The sequence below is a fragment of the Rhipicephalus microplus genome, chromosome 1, assembly GCF_043290135.1.
Source record: "Rhipicephalus microplus isolate Deutch F79 chromosome 1, USDA_Rmic, whole genome shotgun sequence".
In the NCBI taxonomy this organism is placed as follows: domain Eukaryota; kingdom Metazoa; phylum Arthropoda; class Arachnida; order Ixodida; family Ixodidae; genus Rhipicephalus; species Rhipicephalus microplus.
In genome coordinates this window covers 213,138,717-213,162,212 of record NC_134700.1, presented here as the reverse complement: position 1 = coordinate 213,162,212, position 23,496 = coordinate 213,138,717, and the positions used below count along the sequence as shown (strand labels likewise).

The 23,496-nt window shown below is 42.6% G+C and overlaps 1 protein-coding gene and 1 long non-coding RNA gene across 3 annotated transcripts in view; one reads left to right on the top strand and one right to left on the bottom strand.

Annotated features, from left to right (window-relative positions):
- LOC142806517 (uncharacterized) overlaps positions 1 to 23,496 on the bottom strand; it is a 484,058-nt gene that overhangs the window by 193,732 nt on the left and 266,830 nt on the right. The window contains exon 3 of the long non-coding RNA XR_012894637.1: positions 2,288 to 2,364. This is a non-coding gene — a long non-coding RNA (uncharacterized LOC142806517). The remainder of the gene's footprint in view (positions 1 to 2,287; positions 2,365 to 23,496) is intronic.
- Positions 1 to 23,496, top strand: part of LOC142806464 (calcitonin gene-related peptide type 1 receptor-like) — a 338,910-nt gene that overhangs the window by 154,512 nt on the left and 160,902 nt on the right. The window lies entirely within an intron of this gene.

Here is a 23,496-nt window from a genome sequence, read left to right as displayed (position 1 = left end):
AAGAAAGAAAGAAAGAAAGAAAGAAAGAAAGAAAGAAAGAAAGAAAGAAAGAAAGAAAGAAAGAAAGAAAGAAAGAAAGAAAGAAAGAAAGAAAGAAAGAAAGAAAGAAAGAAAGGCCACCAGCTACGCAGGTGCAGAGTTTCGTTTGCCCCCATTTTCCCAATAGATCCAGAAGTTTTTCCCCTACCCTGGCGCCTCACATCAACGATTATGAATGTTCTTTTGTCATCGGCAAAAACTAACAGGAATACCTAATTTTTACGATATATGTGTTTAAATGACGGCATAAAGTACTAGCGTGTGCAACAATGTACTATCCGCGTCACAGCCACACTCCCTTTTCTCTTCCTCAGTACGTCGGTACTAATTCCTTTTCGTTGATTGGCCTGTCTCTCGTCTTCGGTGGACGCAAGTGGCTCACCTAATATTCGGGAACCTCCTGTTGAAGTTTCAGATGATATAAGAGGCTGCCTATTCGTCTCGCAACTGTTTGAGCTCTGGTAACGGCACAATGAATCAATAATACACGTTTAACTAAATTTATTTGATACGAACTTACGGCACCGGGTGTAATTTGTGGTACAATACGCAATTGACCACGTGGTGAGAACCGCATATGTATTTTTTTCTTTTTCACCATTTAAAAATACTTGCTCGTCGTTGCGCTTTCACAATTCCGCTGAAAGCTAATGTATAATATCATATCAAATACCTTATCTACTCTACGAAAATAGCTATGTCCGTGAACTTTTGAAAGAACATAACACTAAAAAAGTGTGAAAAGAAGTTAATCTGTACTTCCTTTCTTGTAAGGAGCCTTAATTGTATTATTTATTATAAATATTTCTTTTGTGTTGTCCGTGCTTTTGCATATTAGATGAAAATTGGTCAATTTCTTTCTTTTCAAATGTATTTCTCTATGGTACTTAGTATTTCTGTCAAAAATTTCTCCTTGTTGCATTTTATATATATATTTTTTATATTGGAACTGCAAATTGGTGATGACTGTAATGTGTTATTTTAAAACGTATGTGTCGACATCTGTTATACTTGTTGAATTTGAATTTTGTGTCCCCTCATTCAAAAGCAGAATGAAATTTGTATCCTTTGTTCCACTTCACCTGAGCAAAAGTATGAGAGGAGGGACCTCAGTCAGGCAGAGGTAATCTGCCTTTAGTCCCTTCAACCTAGGCAATCATTGTTTTTGTCTGAATAAACAGTGAATGAAAATGAATTAAAAAAATCGACCTCAATGGTATGAAGTGTGGTGTATGAGGCTATCTGTTATGCTCCTTTGCGTGCTTCTATTTTTCCCCTCTTCCATTCGTTATCTACAGGACCTAGAGCGTGCTGTACTACATCTGTGTAAAGAGTTTATTTATTTATTTATATATTCAGAGGCTCCAACCGAAGCTGTCATCGACATTGTAAATTACCACCGCTTAACCCGAGTGTCAGACGTATAGAAAACGGGTTATAGCAAAACTGTTCAAACTTGTAGAAATCACAAAAAATATTTTTTTTCATACACGTCCCACGACCATTGCGAAAGTAGTTCACGTCCTGATCTCAAAGCGTGAACGAACATGGCTCATCAAGTTTGTCAAGCTACTAAAAAGAAATAAAGAGAACTCAACGAAAACGCGCGAGAAAAAGCTCTTGCGGGGTGTGATCTGCAGTGTGCCTGGACGCTACAAAATAAAGTAAAATAACTTCGCGGTGTTCCTGCGCGCACATATACGCTGAATTGGTAGGTTGGATGTTTGAATGCGGAGGTTATATGTCTGGCAGCAGCGTAGTGGAGCCTTATGTGCTGGCACAAAGAAATACGCCGATTCGTTTACAGGTTCACACGTCATCACGTACGCGGTCAGGAAGATTGAGATTTCCCAATACCTTGCGGTTGAAATCTTACTCTTCCTTCCAGTTTCCTATGAAGCCTGTCGTCATGTTTTTCCGGTCCTTCTTTTTCCCGTATATCTGCGTCCCCATTTTCTGAATGTGAACAGCACTTTTGTTGTTCGCTTCGCTGCCCATAAGACAGTTCCGTACTACGAAGTATACTGCTGTTCTTGGTTTTCTGTTTATTGTGTGTTTCACTGTGTTTCTTTATATTTATTTTGGCTTTATTTCTTTTAGTCACAGCTGTCGAAACACATGCACCTCGATATGAATGAACGGCTTCTTTACGCTCAGTCACACAAAACACAAACAAAGCACATTTTATCATGTACTGTAATCTGTATTGTGTTTACAGACTCTTCAGCCGAGCTTATGTTCGTCTTACCTGCCGTGGCAGATCAGTAGCTGTTGCTCTCAACTCCTGATGTCGAGGTCCTGAGTTCGTATCCCCAACAGTGGCGACTGAAAATAGATAGGAACAAATTTCGAAATTAGTTTCTGTAATTGTTTCGTTGCGTACCGAGAAGTTTTTAGTGTTAAAATTTTGGTGCGTTCACCTCAAAATGAAAAAAAAATCTCAATTTAATCTCGTCGCTGATTGCAAGATAGAACATTGAAGTTTCTTTAACCCGTGACACCTTGGTTCTTAGGGCAATAACGCATTCTTTTGAAGCTCTAACGTTAACTACAAAATGAGCCACAGCTACACTAAAAGAACCAAAAGAATGTCAGAAACTCGTGTTTCTCTCTCTGAAAATTAATTCGGGTTCCACCAAATATTGTGCTTCTGTGTCCAGAAACCCTAATGAGCAATAAACTATTCAATTACATCCGCCAATGTGAGCCAAACTATTATTTTTTATGATTCTTGCCTTGATTGATTGAATAATATGTGGAGTTTAACGTCCCAAAACCACCATATGATTATCAGAGACGCCGTAGTGGAGGGCTCCGGAAATTTCGACCACCCGCGGTTCTTTAACGTGCACCCAAATCTGAGCACACGGGCCTACAACATTTCTGCCTCCATCGGAAATGCAGCCGCCGCAGCCGGGATTCAATCCCGCGACCTGCGGGTCTGCAGCCAAGTACCTTAGCCACTAGACCACCGTGGTAAGGCACGAGTCTTGCCTTTCCACCTTGCTTGAGATTGACATCGTCCTCGCAAAATAGGTGTCGCACGAGCACTCTTGTAATAACGCTAAGGAGACAAAGCTGTCTCGGGTATTACTTGTTAATTATAGGTTACTACGTCCAAATAACCTTCTTTAAATACTGAATAGCGCAGATTCAACACCATAGAGGGAAACGACACGTAGAGTGAAATAATGAACGCAATAGAGTTTTCAAAGAGATCCTGAAACGGCTTTGACGATTTTGTCAGAATGTATTGAGCCGGTAAAACAAGTCCTAAGAATTGTTTGCAGACTGATTTAAGCTACCTGTGTCAATAATTCCATTGATTATAAAATGTGCAGATCGCTACAGTTTCCAGCGGTTGAACCAAACGAATTTTCAATTTCTTGCACTCTCGCTCACGTAGCATTGTTCCATGTTACGTAGCTCCCGGTGATCAATCCGTTTGGGTATGCTCATTCTACGTCGCTGAACCTCACGGGGCCAGTGAATGTCGTCTGCCTCTGTTATTAAGTGCTCGGTGGTCACGGGAGCAGAGCGAGAGTGTTTCTTTTGAGGTTGCTTTTATCGGACAGCATGAATCGCCCACTAGCTGTCCTGTCTCCCTCAGCGATTGGTCACTTGCAACGCTACGACGCTGCGACATCGTGTAAGGATTGCAAGTCAACTGGCGAGTAGAGTCGCTTGAAGTCGTCGCTGCAGCGAGCGTCCGGTTCTCGCTATGCGGTCGAAGCCAAGGTACGCGTGTCTGTGGTTGTAACTTTGTCCCTGAAGACACAACTACGCCATTCGATTTTACGCATATTGGCGTGCTTTCTCAAATACAAGTTGCTGGTCTGTGGTCATAAATAGGAATAAAATTACAAGAATTGTCGAAACTTTTACTGTGCCACGCAAGGCTTGAAACAACGAAACTCGACGATTTCAAAGACTAAACCGGTTGCTTGTAGATCGCTTCTAGGCCTTGGGTGATGAAGGTTGTTTCTGCATTGTTTCTAGGTCACCAAAATGTGTTGGCTAAGTGATGCTATAGGTTGTTGCTTTATTAATTCTCAGCGCAGAGAGGTTCGAGTTCAGTCACAGACACGACACGTGTCCCCGAACTTTAGAGAGAGAACCTCAAGCTGAAACAGAGGGTTCGCTCTTTTTATAGATCTACGTGTGCGTCGTCATTGTTTTCTATCACTTCACCGTCTTTTCGCAGTGTCTGTTGCCTTTCCCGTTCCTTATAGTACTCTTTCAATTTATGTATCAGGACGCTCACCACCATCGCTTCATAGTCATACGTTAGGTCAACTGTTGGCTTTCCATTTACAGTAGGCTATTGTTGACTAGTGTGATTTACCCACTTTCTGTGTTCCCATATCCGCTTGTGATACCAGTTTGTGAAGCCGCACACACAAATACCTTAAAGAGCTTCGCTGTTTATTACGGCTGGCACTCGACGGAGCTCAACCCGTCGAGAGCGCCCATGAGTGCGCTTCAGTCATCAGGGACGGCAGAGTGTGGAATGCGTCTAGGGCTCTAGGCAGTAGCGAAAAGGAGGCTATCCTTATGATTGCCCGTAGTTGCTTTGATGCACACGGAGTCACTTAAATTGTGGTGTGAGCGGTTTGATGCTGTTGTTGATCAAATTCAGAAAAAATTCAATTGAACAAAACAAAATGCTCCAGAGTTTCGTTAAGATTAAAAAACAAATATGTCAGCTACAAATGTTGTTACTTATTGTTCAAATGACTTTTCGCTTGATTATTTTAACACTGAAATGTTGAATTTCTAGGCCATTTCGTAGCTGAGGCATTTCACACGGAAAGCAGGTTACACAGACCCAAATAGACCACGAATAGGGCCGCGGTAGCTGAGAGGTCGTTAAATTATTCACACGTCTATTACGCAATAACCTTGATGAACGAAAACTGAAATATCTATCTATCTATCTATCTATCTATTTATCTATCTATCTATCTATTTATCTATCTATCTATCTATTTATAAGGATTTCTAGCTAACTCTTCCTGAACACCACTAAACAGACTTGGGTCATAAAGGAAACTCGATAATAAGAATAACTTGCAGACATCTTACGTGCCAAAATCAGGATTGTATAATGAGGCATGCCGTAGTCAAGCACATGAAGAAAAGTAGAATGTGCGAATGATGAAAAAATAAAACCACCATTGAGCAATTAAGATGATGTCATGCCTGGAAGGAAGCTTTAGCTATCACTATGCCAATAATCACAAGCACAACTCGAAGCAACCGAAATCTGCTTGGTCAGTGGGGATTCTCCACAAAACAAACCACATAACAACATACTAAAACAAGAGAGGGGGGAGGAAGGTGATTCAACTCCTTTGCATATTGGCGCGCTCTTCTGTAAAGTCATCGCTGTTTTGCACGCAAACAAGGAACTATCGGTCGTAGGTCGTCCTTGACACTTACTTTGTCGTGCCTATCTCACGCTTGGGAGCAATATACGTCGGAGACTTGATATATCTACAGCGGCACGCGATGGGTCGTACCCCTGTGCATATCAGAAGCATGATCACGGGATTACGTTTCAAAGTTGTCATTCTTTATTTTGATTATTGATTTACTTATTGAAAGGCCCCGGAAATGTCGATCTGTATCAGTAGTATAGGCTTTTTCGCGGGTCAGCAACGGAAAAACACATGACGGAAAAAGAAGGTGCCTTAAATCTCAACAAGGAGCAAATATATGACTTTCTTTCCTTCTTTCAAGGAGAACTTAGCAGTGTACCACGCTTCTTACGTAACTAAACCTACACTGACATCCTTATTTTTATTTTTTCTATGCCTCCCTTTTCTTCGCGGTCCAGTACATGCTGGTGCTCCGGTGCCGTCACGACTATACACGTTCGATTATGGAAATTGACTCGATGTCTCCACGGGGAGAGCCTTTTACTTTCTCAATTGATGTCCTCTAATACGAAACCAACCAGGAAAGCTGGTGCACTGCGATCGTGGATATATAGTATGAAACAATTATGTTGAAGTAGACGAACAGGGAGAATTTTCAGAAAAGGAGATAACAAAATCGCAAGAGGGTTTTCGCGTGGTGTTGACGTTTATGAGCCGAAACTGGCAGGTGAATTCTTTTCCACGTGTGACCAGGCGTAGAAAGTTTGATTTAAAGCGCTGTGAGAAAGGGGGTTTTTCCACTTATGGCACTAAATATTTCTTGTTTCATCTCAATCAGCGAAAGAGAGTTTCGCAACTTTTACGGAAGGTTTCTTTCAAATACTGCTTTCTTTTTTGTTCTTGGCATTACGGTCATGCACTTGCACAAAGGAATCATTAAGATATATATACCTTCTCTATTTGCAAGAGAAAAAGAAAACAAAGGTTAGAATGGTATAGTAAGGACAACCATGCATTGCAAGTGAGCATTCGGTCTGCCGCCCTTCCCTGTTGGGAAGGATAAAGGGGGATTGAGCGACAACCAAGTAGAGAGTGAGCAATGTATTCAAAAGGGCTACAAAGGTCATGCAGAAATGTGCGTGTACCTAAAGAGCTGTACGATAGGCACCTATTGATTTTCGCGCAAGCGATAAGCGTATCCGCAATCCCATCACTATTGCTTATGTATAAAATTGCTGAATATCGCTAAATTGGGCAGCAACCCTGAGTACGGTATACTATGACGCTTATACACTGTATGAAGGTGCGGTAAGTAGCCACGTTCTGTTTTGCTGGGCATTGCATGATGTTTTAAATTTACCACATGCAAATGGAGCAATGAATGAACTTTGAGAACGATTTACCCGTAAAACATGTCCTTGCGAAAATTTACCGGAAACATTCAGTTGCTTCTCAACAAAAGGTCTTATAAGAGCAAATAAATGTCAACTTGAAGACAGGAGAGTATTTTTTTTCAACATCCTATACAATTAAAATCTCAGTGAAAATCGTTAGCGCTCAACTTTTCGTGGGTATTTTCCGAAAGAAAAAAAATTTCGCAAGGCGCCAAGCAGGCTTTATTTATGAATTCGTGAGCCACTGCTCAGGGCGCGTTCAGCGATTGCATCGGAACAATGAGGAGGAGAAGAAAAAAGTAAGGCAGGGTAGCCAGTTCTCAGATCAGCTGGCTACGCTGTGCTGACGGGGTAAGGGAAATAAAAGAAGATGAAAAAGAAGGTTATACAAAAGTAGGGGGCCCCGCCGTGGTAGTCTAGTGACTTATTTACTCGGTTACTAATCCGCAGGTTGCGGGATCAAATCCCGCCTGCGGCGGCTGCATTTTCGATGTAGGCGAATATGATTTAGGCCCGTGTGTTCAGATTTTGGTGTGCGTTAAAGAACCCCATGTAGTCGAAATTTCCAGAGCCCTCCACTACGGCGTCTTTCATAACCATATGGTGGTTTTGGGACGTTAAAAACCACATATCAATCGATCAAAAAAGAGAGGGTGGGGAAGGCAATAAATATAGCGAAAGAGGGGAAAATGAGTGAGAATAAAGGGAATACGTTAATTAAACTTTGTCTTTTGTCTTTAAGGCCAGTTGTCCGCAAAAAAAAACTTATTAAGCTTTCAAAGCTTTCTGGCTTGATGATGGACTCGGCCCATGACCCAAAATCATTTATTCCGACAAAGAGCTCATCTAGTCTATCTAGAGCTTCGGTAAGTTCTTGTCCTGGCGCGTTGAAACGGGCGTGCTCACACAGAGGACGCGATTGTTTCTTCACTGCTGTAGTTATGGCAGGTAGAGGAGCTGGCCATTCCAATAAAAAAATATGCGTTCGTGAAGGCCTCTCCAAGCCACAGGCGGCCCGGAAGAGTCTCCTCAGCTCGAGATATTCCTGGGGGAAGACGAAGCTTTAGAACGGGTTCAAGGTATATACAGGCGAGAGTTTGTGAATTCTATCCAGTGCCACCGAGACAATGCGATGGTCACTTGCAGGGGAAGGAAGTTTTGTAGCTGCGTCGGTTCTTCAGAACGGCATGGCTGTGTATTGCGTAACGGCATGTGCGGATCTAGCGACCTCATGTGCACGGTCGTTGTCATATATACCGCAATGACCTGATATCCACTAACCCTAACGTGCGTTGTTTCTCAATTTCTTGGTGGTGAAGAAGCCTTATATCGGCTAGTAACTGCTCATTACGTCCGTGGTAAAAGGTACACATGAGACTTTGAAAAGCTGGCATCAGATGTGAAGGTGTGAAGTTGTCTTCGAGTCCGAGAAGATGGACCACGCTTGCGAAGGTTCTTCAGTCGAAAGATCCAGTGCTGCACATTTGGCGGCGAGTTCTGCAGCCGTCGATGACGTCAAGTGCTATGTATTGAACCTAATTGTGGCAGACTTTGGGAGAATAACCACCACCCCTGCTAAGCTTACGAAAGAAACAGATCCATCCGTGTATCATTAAAATTACTATTGTACACAACTTTCGTTCGTCTAAAGCTTGAATATGCATCGTCAATTTGGTACGTCAGATATGAGAACCATATAAAACTACTAGAAAAAATACAAAACGCTCAGTCTGTTTCAGTTTTACCAACTATACTAAATAACTGCCAATGTTACAAACATGAAAAACATCTTACACCTTGCACCACTACCACACCGCCGAAAACTGTCTCGATTCTGTCTTTTTCATGAAACCTACTACCACAACCCAAATTTACACTCTATATTCATTCAGCCACCAGCATACATTTCATCGCGCATGGACCATCACCAAAACGTAAACATTCCACACAGTAACACCATTGGCTTTTCATATTGATTTTTTCACCAAAACAACAAGGGATTGGAACAATCTACCCGCAACACTCACAAGCATAACTAACACAAAAACTTCAAAACCACACTTGAGAGATTAATTTCAAATCAACATCAGTGTTTTTTTAGCTCTTCATTGTTATAAATGTTTTTGCTATGCTTCTAAAAATTTTGTTTTTAAAAACTGTTACTTTTGCACCTTATGTTTTTTTACCATTATCACGTTTTTTACCATTTTTCGCGTTATGGTTTTACCTCTCAGCAGTTCATTGAGTGTATGTATATTAAACGAGCTCTTATTCTAACACACCCGGGAAAATTAGGTGTTTTGATTGATGCAATAATAATTACGCCTACTTTTGCCTTTGTTTTGTGACTCACATTAAGTGACATTGTGATATTTCCTATCTATATTTTGTACCTATAATCAAGTAGTTATTATGCACTAACTTTTGCCCCTTCTCTATTCCATGTACGTTTGTACCCTGAGGGTATTTAAAATAAATAAATAAATAACGGGAAGGCGTCAATTGTGCGTCTCGTGCAGGAACAGTAGAGTGGCCTCTTTCAGGGATAGATGCGACGCCTGTTCCTTTTTTTGGGGGGGGATGCCCGTCGTCATCACGCGTGATCATCCACTGAACACATACATTCTCGCTGACGCTTTGAGAATGCACTTAAGGCATTTCACTGTGATTCCATCGCATCACTTTGCCTCATTTCATACTTCTAGGCACTGCTCAGCATTCAGCGGAACTCTATAGCTCAGCATTGCGCCGTGCTTTCAGCGTACTTCACGCATGCAGCATGGGAACCACTACCATCGTGATGCCTACACATCAGAATAATAGATACCCATTTCTAATCGGGTGAATACGATACGGTTAGATGGAAATGCGGAGAAAATACGCGTGTGAAAACTTGAGCTTCAGTGGCCTGCACTAAGACGTGGAATAGGGGCTGCGAAAATTGAGCACCTGAAAAGGTTATGCTTCGTCACTCTTGACACAATTGATATGTGACGCAATTGTCATGTGTAACACCAGAGCCATTCATCACGAGGTTTGCCTTCGTTCGGCTTTTCGTGTCAATTCTGGGACTCATTTGCTCCAATTTCCCGATGACGGAAAAAAGACTACATGAAGGTTAAATTTTATGCACATTTTTCATCTTATACGAAAATCTGCGTGCACACAAGACTATAGGAAACTTTCGTCGTGCTTCAGCATCTTTTGAGGCGAATCCCCTTTCTTTCTCCATTCTCAATACCTTCTGAGCGGCGAACACATGATCATTAGTTGGAAAGCCTGCCTCTTGCAACCTAATCATTTTAAAAAAAACACAGGCAAAAAAGTTTATTCTTTCTCCCCTCCAGGCCATTTTGTGGTAAGAAGATTTTGTAACAGCTGACTTCAGAAGGTTAATCGTAATATCTGATTTTACTACTTTAGAATGCGAAGATGAATAATCTGGAATTGGTTTCTTTGGATGGAAAGACTAAGGCCAGCTTAGGTGATCTGCATGAAAAAATAACTCAATATCGAGAAACTGCAATATGTTATCTTTGAAAACCTCGTGCGTGAAACGCAACCTAAGGCATTTTTGTTCGAAGATTTCTACAATCTTATCTCGGTTTTGTTCCAAGGAAGCTGAATGAACAAGCACGAGGTAATCCTCCACATACATCAAGATAATAATTACAAAGCCTTATCAAAATAACTTCGAAATATATTACACCGGGCGGGTTCTACAAGAAAGCCGATACAAATTCCGGACTTTTGAACATAATGCTTATCACCCCAAAGCATTGTAACTAACATTACGAGTTACAACTTACACGGCGGCTCAGCTATTCAGAACTTCGCTGCTAACGCCAGCACTTGGTCTTCGTGATGTCCAGCAATCAAATGAATCCATAAAGCTTGCTATCACGTCACCACCCTGACTACTGTTCTGCAACTGTTCTGCTACTATCAGTTCCACTCGGTCCCTTAATTGGTTAGTGCACACCAAGAGATTGACGAACCCAATGTCCTTTGAAAGTTCACAAAAATTGGCATAGAGGCTGCAGTGAAAGATTGTACCACTATAGAAACAAACACAGAAAAGACTAATAAAACAAAAATCAGTTTCTGGGCACTGAACTTTTTGCAAGGAGAGCAATTCAGTAGAACTTTATTGCTTCGAAAGAATGCGAAAATTTTCCTATTTATATCCATGGTCGCGCACATTTTTTTTCGGAATTGTCCTCTGAACCACACTATAGGCACGGCGGTTTTCGCACGTAGCGTGAAATTGCTTCCCAGTCAGTTCTTGCCTGAACAGCGTTTAACTTTTTTTTTCTGCAAGCGAATGGCATGTATTGACATCCCGCCATATATAGCGTAGGAAAGTTTTCCATGCCCCCTTTTTTTTTTGTCTTGCTTGTTCGTATAAAGGCTGCGTTGCAAATTCCTTCGTGTACCGCACACAATTTCGCAATGTTCGCATTTATTCTCACTTGAGAAACTCTTTACAGCTGCAGATAAAGGCAGAAATCGCTTTGTAGGCGTTTTTCTAATGATCGAAGCTGTCCTTTAGTAAGCGTCTGTTGTATTGCCATTGGATGCCGGCGTTCACTGTGAAATTGAGTTGTCGTGGCGCGAGACCGCTTCCCTCAAGTGTTTTGCGTCCCTACATTCCTGTATGCATGTGTGTGGGGAGTTTTGTTTTCTCAAAGGGCCTCTTTTTTTTAAACACGACTGAATGGATGCCACAGAATATTAGGACAACAAAAAATAGAAGCCTGCTAGTATTGTCTTAGTTCCTAGTGATGTAGTTACGGCGTAAACTGAAGCGAATTAAAGCACATGGAGCACTTTGTTCAATTTGAAAAAAATCGAGCCTACCGATGCATGGAAGTGGGGTTTATGTACAATAAACCACAGCCCGACTCCATGAGTTGGTGCTGCAGCGCGTGAATCGAAGGCCAGAACAGATCATCGTCTCTATCGCCGATCGCCTTCCAACAAACTGCCCGGCACGCAAAGTTTCGAAAGAAGTCCAATTCCAGCGGGTACAGATGCTCAAAGGCCAGTTTCACAGAAACTATACCCCGTAGTCTGTGATTCTCCCCTATTCAAATATTACGTAGTTTCCGGGGCTCGCTTGACCAGTGTAAACGGGGCGTTAACTTTTCGCTTTACGTTGTTCTCGTTTCCGAAACGCATTCTTTGAATGAATGTCGCAAGGTAGGCATGCTGCGCCGGCTTTGATCTATTTTGCAGTGAAGGCTCCCTTAAATGTATTGTTATGCTTGTTCTTGGAGGCACGTTGCACTAGGCAAGTTCTGACGCAGTCGGTAGAGTTTTGTGGCCATTCTATAGGTCATCGGAAGCAAGCCATTTGTGTTCTTCCCACGGGACAAGGAAGGATTCACGATCCCGTGCTCCTCTTGTAAAATAGACACGTATGGTCGGATTTTTATGGTCCTTCATCTTTACTGAGGAGCAATCCAACACGCCGAGAGTGTCGTCTAGGCGACAGGTTGCTTGTGGCGTGAAAGTTTGGTGCCGTTTATTTGTGGTACTTTGCTGCGAGAATTCCGCAGCATTTTTTCCGACTGGATGAAAATACACCGGTGTCAGGATGCCATACCATTGTCAAGGTTTTCGGTTTCTTTTTTCAGTTTTTTTACACGCTGCTCTTAAGGATGCATTGACTGCGTGCCAAGAAAGTGTACATGGTTTGAAGTGAACTTCTCTATCTTCCTGGAGGCGCATGATGTCTCGTTGACTTCTGACCGCAGCTGCGACACGTCTTCGATTGACACTGCGTCTGCGTTTCCGTTGTTCGTCTTCTTACGTCTCTTGCATTTCATTCTCACGACTCCCAAGCCCCTGTTGTGATCATATGGTTGGTCACTTACACTTTGAGTACGATGACCTTGTTGCAATACGTGGCGTTAGCGCCATAAGTTGCTGGTCCATGTAGCTTTCATCTCAAGTTGGTCTCCATGTCTTTGAGTCCGTTGTGTGAATTCTGCATGTTTCCTGTGACAAATGACCAATAAGAGTCACTGCCGATTTCGACATCGATCGCGTTTGGGCTTCCGACTTGATCAATATCAGAGCCTTGCCGTTCAAGCTAGTCAATAAAGCGTGATGCGGTCAGAAATCAACGAGACACCATGTGGCTCCATGAAGATAGAGAAGTATTGGCACTTGTGTTTCGGCACCACTTGAAGAGAATAGAGCCTCCCGATGTGCGGAAACGGGGTTTATTTACAATCAACCGCAGCCTGACTCCACGGGTTGTTGCTGCAGCGCATGATGTGAAGGACAGAACAGATCATTGCCATATTCATCAATTTTTTCCAAGACAATTTACGTTGTTATTAATTCAGTACAGTTAAAGACGACAAATTATTGGCTTTTATGCTATGTCTGCCCTACATGTCCATAGCATCAATTTGGCTGTGTGCAATTTCGACACATGTGCGCCTGCATGCGCATGTTGTTGCGTGTGTGCGTCTGTTTACATGGGGCTCACATTGTCGTATATAAATGTTTTTTTTTACGTAGATGCATATATAGTGTTGTATACAGGTGTGTTAGTAGGTAGGTGCGCACCCGTGTGTTTGTGTACTTGCGTATGCTCGTGTTCGTGTGTGTGTGTGGGGGGGGGGCAATTAGGCTTTTTACAGTTGAACTGTTGTACACTTGCAATCTTGTTCTTATGAACTATAAGGGCATAAAATACGAGCCTCGCTTGCCTGCAGCTGGTTCTTCAGTACTAGGCGCTTAACTATGCGTATTATATCTGTTGCAAAAGAAATCGATGACGTATCAACGAAGTCATCATTTTTTTAACGTTTTCGCGGACTTCCTTGGACCCGAGGACGTATACGTGCCTTTGCAAATGACATAGGAGCCGTAATAATAATAATAATAATAATAATAACAATAATAATAATAATAATATAATATAAAATAATAATAATAATAATAATAATAATAATAATAATAATAATAATAATAATAATAATAATAATAATAATAATAATAATAATAATGTTTATTTTTAACATGTTACATCACCAAATGTTCCATATCAAAGGCTGGTACGGCTGAAGGCAGAATAAGTGCCTGACAATGGCCCTACCAACCAAGCACTGTTCAACAGTGTTTCGAACATAGATAAATTATACAATGCTATATATTGTACAGTTATACAATTATAGCAACCACTCATTAAAAAAAGCAAATGCAGAGGTTAGTCGACGGCATACAGCTTGACGATGACCGTTGGAAACAAATCAACAACTTGTTAAAAAGTAACCCTCGTGTATGCGTTGTGAGTCTGACAAAGAGAAGTAAAATTAGGTCGGTGGAGAACATCGAAGTATGGAAAGCCCAGTGCTCTGACATACCAAATGCAAATGTGGGGCTTCGGTCTTGATGTTTTTCGTATTCATTTCTTCTTTTTCTTCTTTTTGTTCAGCGCATGGCCACCATTTTTTCACCTCGCTCGTAATCATCGCTTGCGCACTAATTAAAGACGAGGCATAATTTCTACCCCTAATATCCTGCTCGCCCATGTTCCCTCCAATCCATACACAAGCACACAATCCGCAGGGAAAAGTTCTATCTATGAATGTATGCTCAAAGACAGCTCTCGCAGCTCTTTTATTGTTATTGTTGTTTATTTTGTGACATGCGCTATCGAGATGGTGGTTGCTGATTGATTTTTTTTCTACGAGGTGAATAGATGGCGCACGCTTTCGAACTTGTACAGCACTGCGCATCTTCTTTCTACCTTGAGTCATCGCTATTGTGCCCAAAGTAAGATAGAATGGCTCATATTTCTTCGTTCATGAAACACGTATGGCACTTGTGCGGAGATTTTCGCTCTGCCGACAACTCTTCACACAAGACAACCTCATTCTGTAACTCACTTTCTTACTTTGCAACTGTGCAGTAGCACACTTTTTAAGCTATTTGCATAATTCGCCGGCCTGTAATTACAACTATTTGCATAATTCGCCGGCCTGTATTCACAACGCCTTTGCTGCATTCTTTTTTTTACTTTTATTTTTTGCCCTTTCCTCCTTCCAACCTTTATTTTCCCGCTAGATCAAAGGTTTCTAACCTAAAAAATTGTGTCTTGTAAGCCTTCCTGCTTTCTCCTATTCTCACTAGGCTTCTGTCTTCAGAAACCTGACGCAAAGTATGCCCCACCGCGGTGGTCTAGTGGCTAAGGTACTCGGCTGCTGACCCGCAGCTCTTGGGATTGAATCCCTGGTGCGGCGGCTGCATTTTCGATGGAGGTGGAAATGTTGTAGGCCCGTGTGCTCAGGTTTGGGTGCACGTTAAGGAACACCAAGTGGTTGAAGTTTCGGGAGCCCTCCACTACAGCGTCTCTCATAATCATATGGTGTTTTTTTAACGTTACGCGCCACGTATCAATCGTCAAACATCTGAGGCAAAGTATGAACTGGAAGCTTGCACCCTAACCAAACGTCTACTACACTTTAAAAGACGGCCTTCGAAAGAGAAGATCGCGCCAGCGAATTACCGTAACGGCAAAGTGGAAGCAGCTGATACGCTGCCAGGGACGCCTTTCACGGCTTCTCAAAGGACGGACGAAGGAGCACTTAGCGCTGTGAGCCTCTCGATCGCGGCTGAAAAATTATTTACACTAAGCCGCTGAGTCCGTAAACAAAGCGGGTTGGCGAGCGTGTTTATTGTGCCTGTCGATGGGGCCCCACGCGGAGTCCTCATAGTCCGCAAAGCCTGGCTCTTCTCGAGTGGGCCTTGGCCCACGCCACTTATCATCATAGTTTATTGCGTTATTCTCTCTCGCCTGACTCTTCCGTCAAGCTTAACACCACTTAAAGGGCACAGTGGCCTTGTAATATAGGCACAGTTATAGTTACCTGTTATTCACAGAGGAAAAGAGTCCCTTACATAATTCACGACGCTTACGCGACTTGCGAGGCTCTCACGGCGTTTTAGATTGCAACTCGTACATTCAGTCCCATTGATATGTATCTCTACGTTTTTTATTGAATTAGTCAATTAAGTTTTTTTTTTCGCAAGAAGGTTGCGAGGAGACCAGGCAAAAAAGCTGCACTGAGCAGCATGTCGTATTAAGAGCGTACAGAGGAATAATAGTTTACATTCTTATAGTACCGCTCACAGCAGTTCCATCACTCATTTCTTCGTAAATTTAAGAGTCCGACGGAATCCCGTCTGGTCGGGGACAAACATAGTGCAAAATAACAAAAACGCCGACCAAGGTGAAATACACAAAACTTAAGCAGACAATTCAGCTCCCCACATGGTAGCCTTGTTCACAGTGAACAAGGCTCCCGTGTGGGAAGTCGAAACGTGTTTTTAAGTTTTGTGTATTTCACCTTGGTCAGCGTTTTTGTTATTTTGCACTATTTATTTGTAAAATACGAATAGACGAAAATATTATATTTAGACTTTGTTTCTTCCTTTTCAAGGGTTGTCAATTTATATGAATAAAGATATATCCTTAATTGCGTTGGTTAGCCTAACCCATATCTAGCCCAATTTCTTGGGCATTTTATAAGGGGTACAAAACAAGCCCTGCTACCAGCGGCGCGTGCGTTTAGAAGGGTTTTTACAGCTCGCTGACCTTACGTAAGCGGTGCCCCTTAACACTTCCAAAATAAATTTAGTATTAACACACAAATATTTAGAAAAAAAGTGTTGGGGTGTGATCACTATGGTAGCCTATATGAATAATAAAAATAATGCACGCGTAGTGCTTAAGGTACAGGTTCGGCATCCTGCTGGAACTTATAGCTTTGTCTGCTTCGATTAGGGTTTCTTTATTATGATATCCGTCAAAGAGAAAACTTATGGGCTCTTGCTGGCTTTATTTTGTAATCCCGTCATTAGGTTGTGAATTAGACTGTTCTGAAGGCCATGTTTATGTCTTGCATACTCGATATCGATATAGTGTGTGTGCTGGTGTCGCTCAAGCTAAGGTTAATAAAGCTTAAGAATATTCCCTATAACTTAGGTTGTGCTGCATTGCGCAACAACATAACGATTGATTATCGTGCTTAGCTCGAATGGTTGTGCAAGTATTTATTTTCCACCACTTCTCACAACATCAAATGCAGCGAACGAGAACAGTGTTATTGACATTTAAAATTTTTAGCGTGCCTTTTAGAGTACCGATAAAATTATTTTATCATTTTTAATATCGAAGAAAACATAGCGCTAATTTCAATAGGAAAAAAACTTACACCAGAAAGGTCTGGCACAGATTTCTCTTTAAACTGAGTAGTGAGCAGCCACAGTACCCGAGTGAACACACTATTTTTTATGTCCTTTATTTATTATTGTTTGTTTTCTATGCGTTTTGAGAGCTTTGTTATCCTAAGCCGCACGTTCGCTGGGCCCGTGGGCACTGCGAGAGGCTTGGGCGTTCGGCCAGCGTGGCTATAAATTTCTCACTTTCGCAGATGACCTCCCAGTATTCTCTTGTCTTGTAAGCATGCACATCAGCGCGAGTAAATATTTTGAGCGACATAAATCAACCCTTTTGTTCCAGCGCCTCCAGGTGGCGCGGAACAAGCCTCGATGCTACCGTATACCGACGCGTTCTCTCCACGCGAAACTCAATCAGAGTATTGCTAACTTGCGCTCCTCCGGTAAAGCCCTAACGCCGCTATACGTGCGTAATGACTCGCCCCGACACTAACGCAGGCAAAGAAAAAGTGGTGCACTGTTGACAAGTTCAGTATGTAGGCTTATACACAGCGTCAAAGGGGTACGTTGGCTGCGCGCGCAACCAACGTATTAGTTTTCCATGACACGTACACGTTGTCAAGCTCCAGCTTCGGGCACCTCTGTATAGTTTATCCACTGTTCGTAGATGCAGATCCACGCTTTCCTACAAAAAATTTACCTGTGATGGGCTCGTATGTTCGGAGTTGGACGTGGCCATTTGATCGATAAATTGCCGATAATTTCAAATCAGAGCTGTTCCAAAGCAGAGCTGTTAAGGTCGAGGTGTGATGCATGATTTAGATACAAAAGTATCGTAATCATGAACCGGCACGCACACTTCTTCAACTTCGTGCTCTTCGCTCTTTTGCCTCTTGCTTCCTGCACCCAGGCATCTTTTTATCCGGTGTGAGATGCAAGAGCTCTCATGGGTGAGAGAACAGGTACAGTTAAAGAAAGAGAGATAGACGGATAGAGATAGAAAGAGAAAGAAACGGATTTGTGGGAAGAAGTGAGGCGTCTGATTTTTCACGTATTTTATTGAAGCTTGCTCTAGGCTGGAACACCACAGACGCTGTCGTTCTTGCAGCTGTTTTCTTCTCTCGCGCTAGGTTCGAATGTACGGAGCAGCTGAAGCTCAACTTCGTCTTCTCCGACACGGTGACGGCTCGCGATAGGGCCTGCCCTCTAAAGAGGTATACGCAGTGTGAGAAGCTGTGATAGTTATGAGTAGCTGGTCATATCTGTTGTTTCCAAGCGCGTTCCTCTGGTGTTTTTTGGGCAGAAAGCTTTCTTCACACGGCAAGGTTCGAACGCGCGTACCCGTGATACGGAGTTGAGCGTCGTGTAGCCACATTGCTATCTAGATACGCTGAGCACACCACAGACTTGCGTGTGAAGTATAGCAAATTGATAGCATAGCAATATCCAAATTCACCTGGGTGGGTAAGCCTGCATACACCTAAGTTTAATTTGCACAAAAATATTTAGTGTATCAATATGAATAGGATAGTTAAAATTCCAGAGGATTTTTACAGAGGTCTGTACAGCAGCCGGGGCCGGGACAACAATGATATTAATATAAAAACTAGTGTAACCCAGACGACATGCCACCAGTGATGACAGATGAAGTCAGAAAAGCCTTGAAGGGAATTTATAGAGGCAAAGCTGCAGGTGAGGATAAGTTATACCATCAGATGTGCTGAAAAATAGAGGACAATTTGTGTTAGAAAAAGTAGCCACCTTATTTACGAAGTGTCTCCTGATGGGGAGAGTACCAGAATCTTGGAAGAATGTTAACATCATCATAATACATAGGAAAGGTAATCACCAGGGCTAGACGAATTAAAGACCGATCAGCTTGCTCTTCGTCCTATAAAAGCTATTTACAAAGGTAATTGCTAACAGAATGAAGAGAACACTACAATTTATTCAACCAAAAGAATAAGTGCAAAGTCGTACAGGCTACTCAAAAATCGACCTAACAATCAGGTAATGGAGAAGTGCTCAAAGTACAGCCAACCACAATACATATCCTTCAATGATTACGAGAAGGCATTTGACTAAGTAGATATATCAGCAGTCATGCAGACACTGCAGAATCAGAGCGTTGACAAAGCATTTTTAAACGTCCTGAAAGAAATTTACAGAAGATCAACTGCCATCGTAGTGCTCCATGAAAAAGTGACAGAATACCAATGAAGAAGAGTGTAAGGCAGGGGGATACAATCTCCCCAATGCTATTTACCGCGAGCTTACAAGAGGTTTTCAGAGGCCTAGAATGAGAACAGTTAAGGATAAGAGTTAAGGGATAGTACCTTAGTAACCTGCGCTTCGCTGATAGAATTGGATTGCTCAGTAACTGAGGGGACAAATTGCACCTCATAGTTACTGAATTAGACAAGGAGTGCAGAAAGGTAGGTCTCAAAATAGTCTGCAGCAAATGAAAGTAATGTACAACAACCTCAGAAGAGAATAGCGCTTCGAGATAGGTAATAGTGCACTTCAAGTTGTAGAAGACTATGTCTACTTAGGGAAGGTAATAACAGCGGAGCCGAACCACGAGATTGAAGTAACTAGAAGAATAAGAATGGGGTGGAGCACATTTGGCAAGCACTCTCAAATTATGACAGGTAGATTGCCACTATCCCTCAAGAGGAAGGATTATAACAGCTATATCTTGCCGGTGCTTAGCTACGGAGCAGAAACCTGGAGACTTACAAAAAGGGTTCAGCTTAAATTGAGGACGATGCAGCGAGCAATGGAAAGAAAAATGATAGATGTAACCTTTAGTGACAAAAAGAGAGCAGAGGGGATCAGGGAACAAACCGGGGTTTAGAATATTATAGCTGAAATCAAGAAGAAGAAATGGACATGCGCCGGGCATGTGGCGTGTAGGAAGGATAACCACTGATCTATAAGGGTAACTAAGTGGGTTCCCAGAGAAGGCAAGCGGGTCAGCGGGAGAGAGAAAGATAGGTGGGCAGATGAGATTACGAATTTTGCGGGTACAAAGTAGTAGCAGCAAGCACAGGACTCATTATTATTATTATTATTATTATTATTATTATTATTATTATTATTATTATTATTATTATTATTATTAAGTGTAATTCCCCTGTGTGTTAACAAGCATGAACGCTCTACCTGATACATAGCCAAATGATCCCGACACTTCGCCCTAAGAGTGAAGCTGCGAGTAGCCGAAAAATGCTCTTCTGCGAACGAGCAAACCACCGTCAGTCTATACTGGAATAGGCTGGTGTTAATGTTGCAGAACGCCACCTGATAAGGCGAAGATGCAGCAACGAGAGTATTGGATCACCCAATTACGCTGCTGCCACTTGGACAAGAACCCATATGCAGATATAAACTAATAAGATTAGCGTAATGATCTTGTCTCGTTTCTTGTGTTGTCACTTCCTTGCAGTATATACGCAAGATTCGTGAGCTTCCCGTGATTAAGCACTTCATTAAATGCACATATCACACGTACAGTGTGTGATATAAGATAGTGTGTGCCGAAATGACCATAGCAACGAACTTCGCTCCTACGAGCAAACCATGTAATCAATAATAGAAACAAAAAATCAAGTCCACTGTACATACGCACGAATGACCCCTACACAGCCCTATTGGCGAGCCGGATTGCTCAGAAAAAGAACTAGCTTCAAGGGCAACCACTAATCATGAAGCGTCTTGACTGCTGCAGCTCAAGAGCTCGGCTCTTGCTAGATTACCCGCATAAGCACTTCAATTACCATAGCAAAAGTGTGTGGGGCAGACGAGGCAAAAAATGGCCGACGATTGTGATCCTCCCTAATGCGAAACATTAGCACAGAGAAACGCGAGTTCTCATTTGAAGACACAAAAAGGGAAGTAAATATTTATATGCATTTCTATATTTTATTTTATGGTTAGCTAGAACGACCTTCTGAGCAATAGAGTGTCGCTTGACTCGAAGCGCGCAAGCCGAGAGATCTTTCGCTGCACTCGTTCGAGCGGTTACATTGAGGGCCAGCCAGTGTTGTCAAGCGTAGGGTAATGACAGTACTTGTAGGTCGTTCTCAAAGTATTTCGACCAGCTTGAAGTTGTAGGGTGGAGATGCAACTTTTTTCTGTCAGACAAAGGGTTCAAATGATGCAATTTTCACTTTTCGGTAGTCATTGATCAGCGAAAAATGTATTCACCTCCGAGGGTAGACGCTACTCAACAGACCCGAAAACTAAATATTTATTTCAATAACACCGAAACTTCATCAATCTACATGTCACTGATATAGAACATAGACGAAGGATAACACGTCACACGTTCTTCCGCTAGCATTGCTGCCTTTCCCTTACATTGTTTTTTTTTCTCCACCATCTCTCATTCGTTCATTGCATAGAAAGGCTTCAAATTCTGCGATGGCGCTGGCTTCCTAGCTACTACAGTCATCTTAGTCAAGTGCATAAAGGAACTTTTGGGTTTTAGGGACCTCAGAAAAGTAAAAGGGTGGCGACAAAAATAAGTAAAAGACTACCGGAAAGATGGGGACGGAAAGGCAGGCGCGAAGAAATATAATAATATCTGATTTTTTTAGACCCCAAACCATGACAGCATTAAGAGAGACGCTGTTGTAGAGGGGCTTCGGAAATCGCGACTTTGTGGTGTTCTTTAACCTGCGCTGACATCGCACAACACAAGTAATTAACACTACCGTGTCCCCTCCGTCAAAGAGCTACTGACATGACCGATATCGAACCCGCAACCTACACGTCAGCATTCCCGAGCATCGTTACCGCCACGCCATCATGGCGGACCGGCGTGAAGAAAACAAAAAAAGAGCAGGAAAGCTAAAGCTAACCGGCAAGGAGGTGCAGAAAGTTGGGCTGTGAATTTTAAAAGGCTTGTTACTGCAAGAACACTTTGATTCAGCTGGGCCAAAGTCTGGAGCATGCATGGTGAAGTGCACGGGACCGTCTCGTTATAAAGCACGTGCCCTTCTTCTTCTTCTTCTTCTTCTTCTTCTTCTTCTTCTTCTTCTTCTTCTTCTTCTTCTTCTTCTTCTTCTTCTTCTTCTTCTTCTTCTTCTTCTTCTTCTTCTTCTTCTTCTTCACGTGCCCAGTTTCGGTATGTAAGGACAGTTGTCTCTGCTCCACTTAGGTTGTCGGCTATTTGTTGGGCTGACTGTTGCCGTAGTGCTTATTGGCATTTAGCCATTGTGGCCCATACTCCTTCTTTCGTGGTGAAGCACCTCAGAGCCTAGACTTGCCGGGGCGCCATGTAGACACGGTGTGCCTTGTACTAACATTCCAACGTAAACGGCGATAGATAGATAGAGAGAGAAAGCTGTGTCGTATATGGAGGAAGAACATTACCACCAGGCGGGCTCTGCGACGTCGCGCGTCAGGTCACTTTCATCGTAAACTCATGCGACGAGGCTCTGCGACGTCGGCGTCTCGTCTCATCACGGAGTGCCTTGTAGCCACGGTCATTGGTGTGCGATGTGTTCATAGGCAATCATGAAAACGGGTATACGCCGCTAAAATGAGGTAAATCCAACTCCTCACCACCAATCCTCTAAAAGGGCAGAAGGCGATGGTAAGGCCAACAAAGTGACGACAACGTTAGTGGAGCTAAAACAATCTTTCCTACATGCCGAATGGAACTTATACTGGGCATGTAGGGTAGAAAAGGAAGAAAACGAAAAAGACGAAGCATGCAGTGCTTCGTCCGTCCCCAGGTTTTACTTGAATGGAGCTCAAACGCACTTCTCTACATGCTTCGCTCCTCCCCATTTTTTTAATAGTGGACCGCGACTATGACACGCCACAAGACCTACTCCCTAAGGCGCTTTGCACCTAATCAATAAACGTGATGCCCATGAGCTACGTACTATATGTTGTTGATGGACACAAACACCTTACAACAGCGTTGTTAAATATCACAGACGCTTCGTGGTACAAGCACACGTTCAACAGCTACATGCGTTCAGTGGTGCTTAATGGCGTTGTATAATCTATTTTGGGAGCTTATAACCATGTAAGGGACTCTCTTTTTAATGTGTACGAGTTTTTTTTGTGCTTTGTAGTTAGATGTAAAAAAATTACAGAATATCCACGGAGTGAATGATGATGAAGTGGGCCAAACATCCATCCATGCGTCCTTGCTTCTGTCAGTCCGTCCATGCGTCCGTCTGTTTGTCTGTCAGTGCTTCCGTTCGTCCGTTCGTTCTTGCTTCCGCCAGTCTATCTATCCGTCCGTGCATCCGTGCGTCCGTCTGTCGCTGCGACCTTACATATCCTTGAAAACGTTTCATATCCCTTCCACATACTTCCCTTGATATCTGTGGTGTTTTTGTCTTCCCGAGTTTGACCGTCAAACGGCCTATCTTGATGTACCAAGAGGTCATCTACATCAGTGTAAACAGTGGTCTATCATGTTTTCGCGATCATTTCTTCGCCATTCGTGAAGCCCAAGA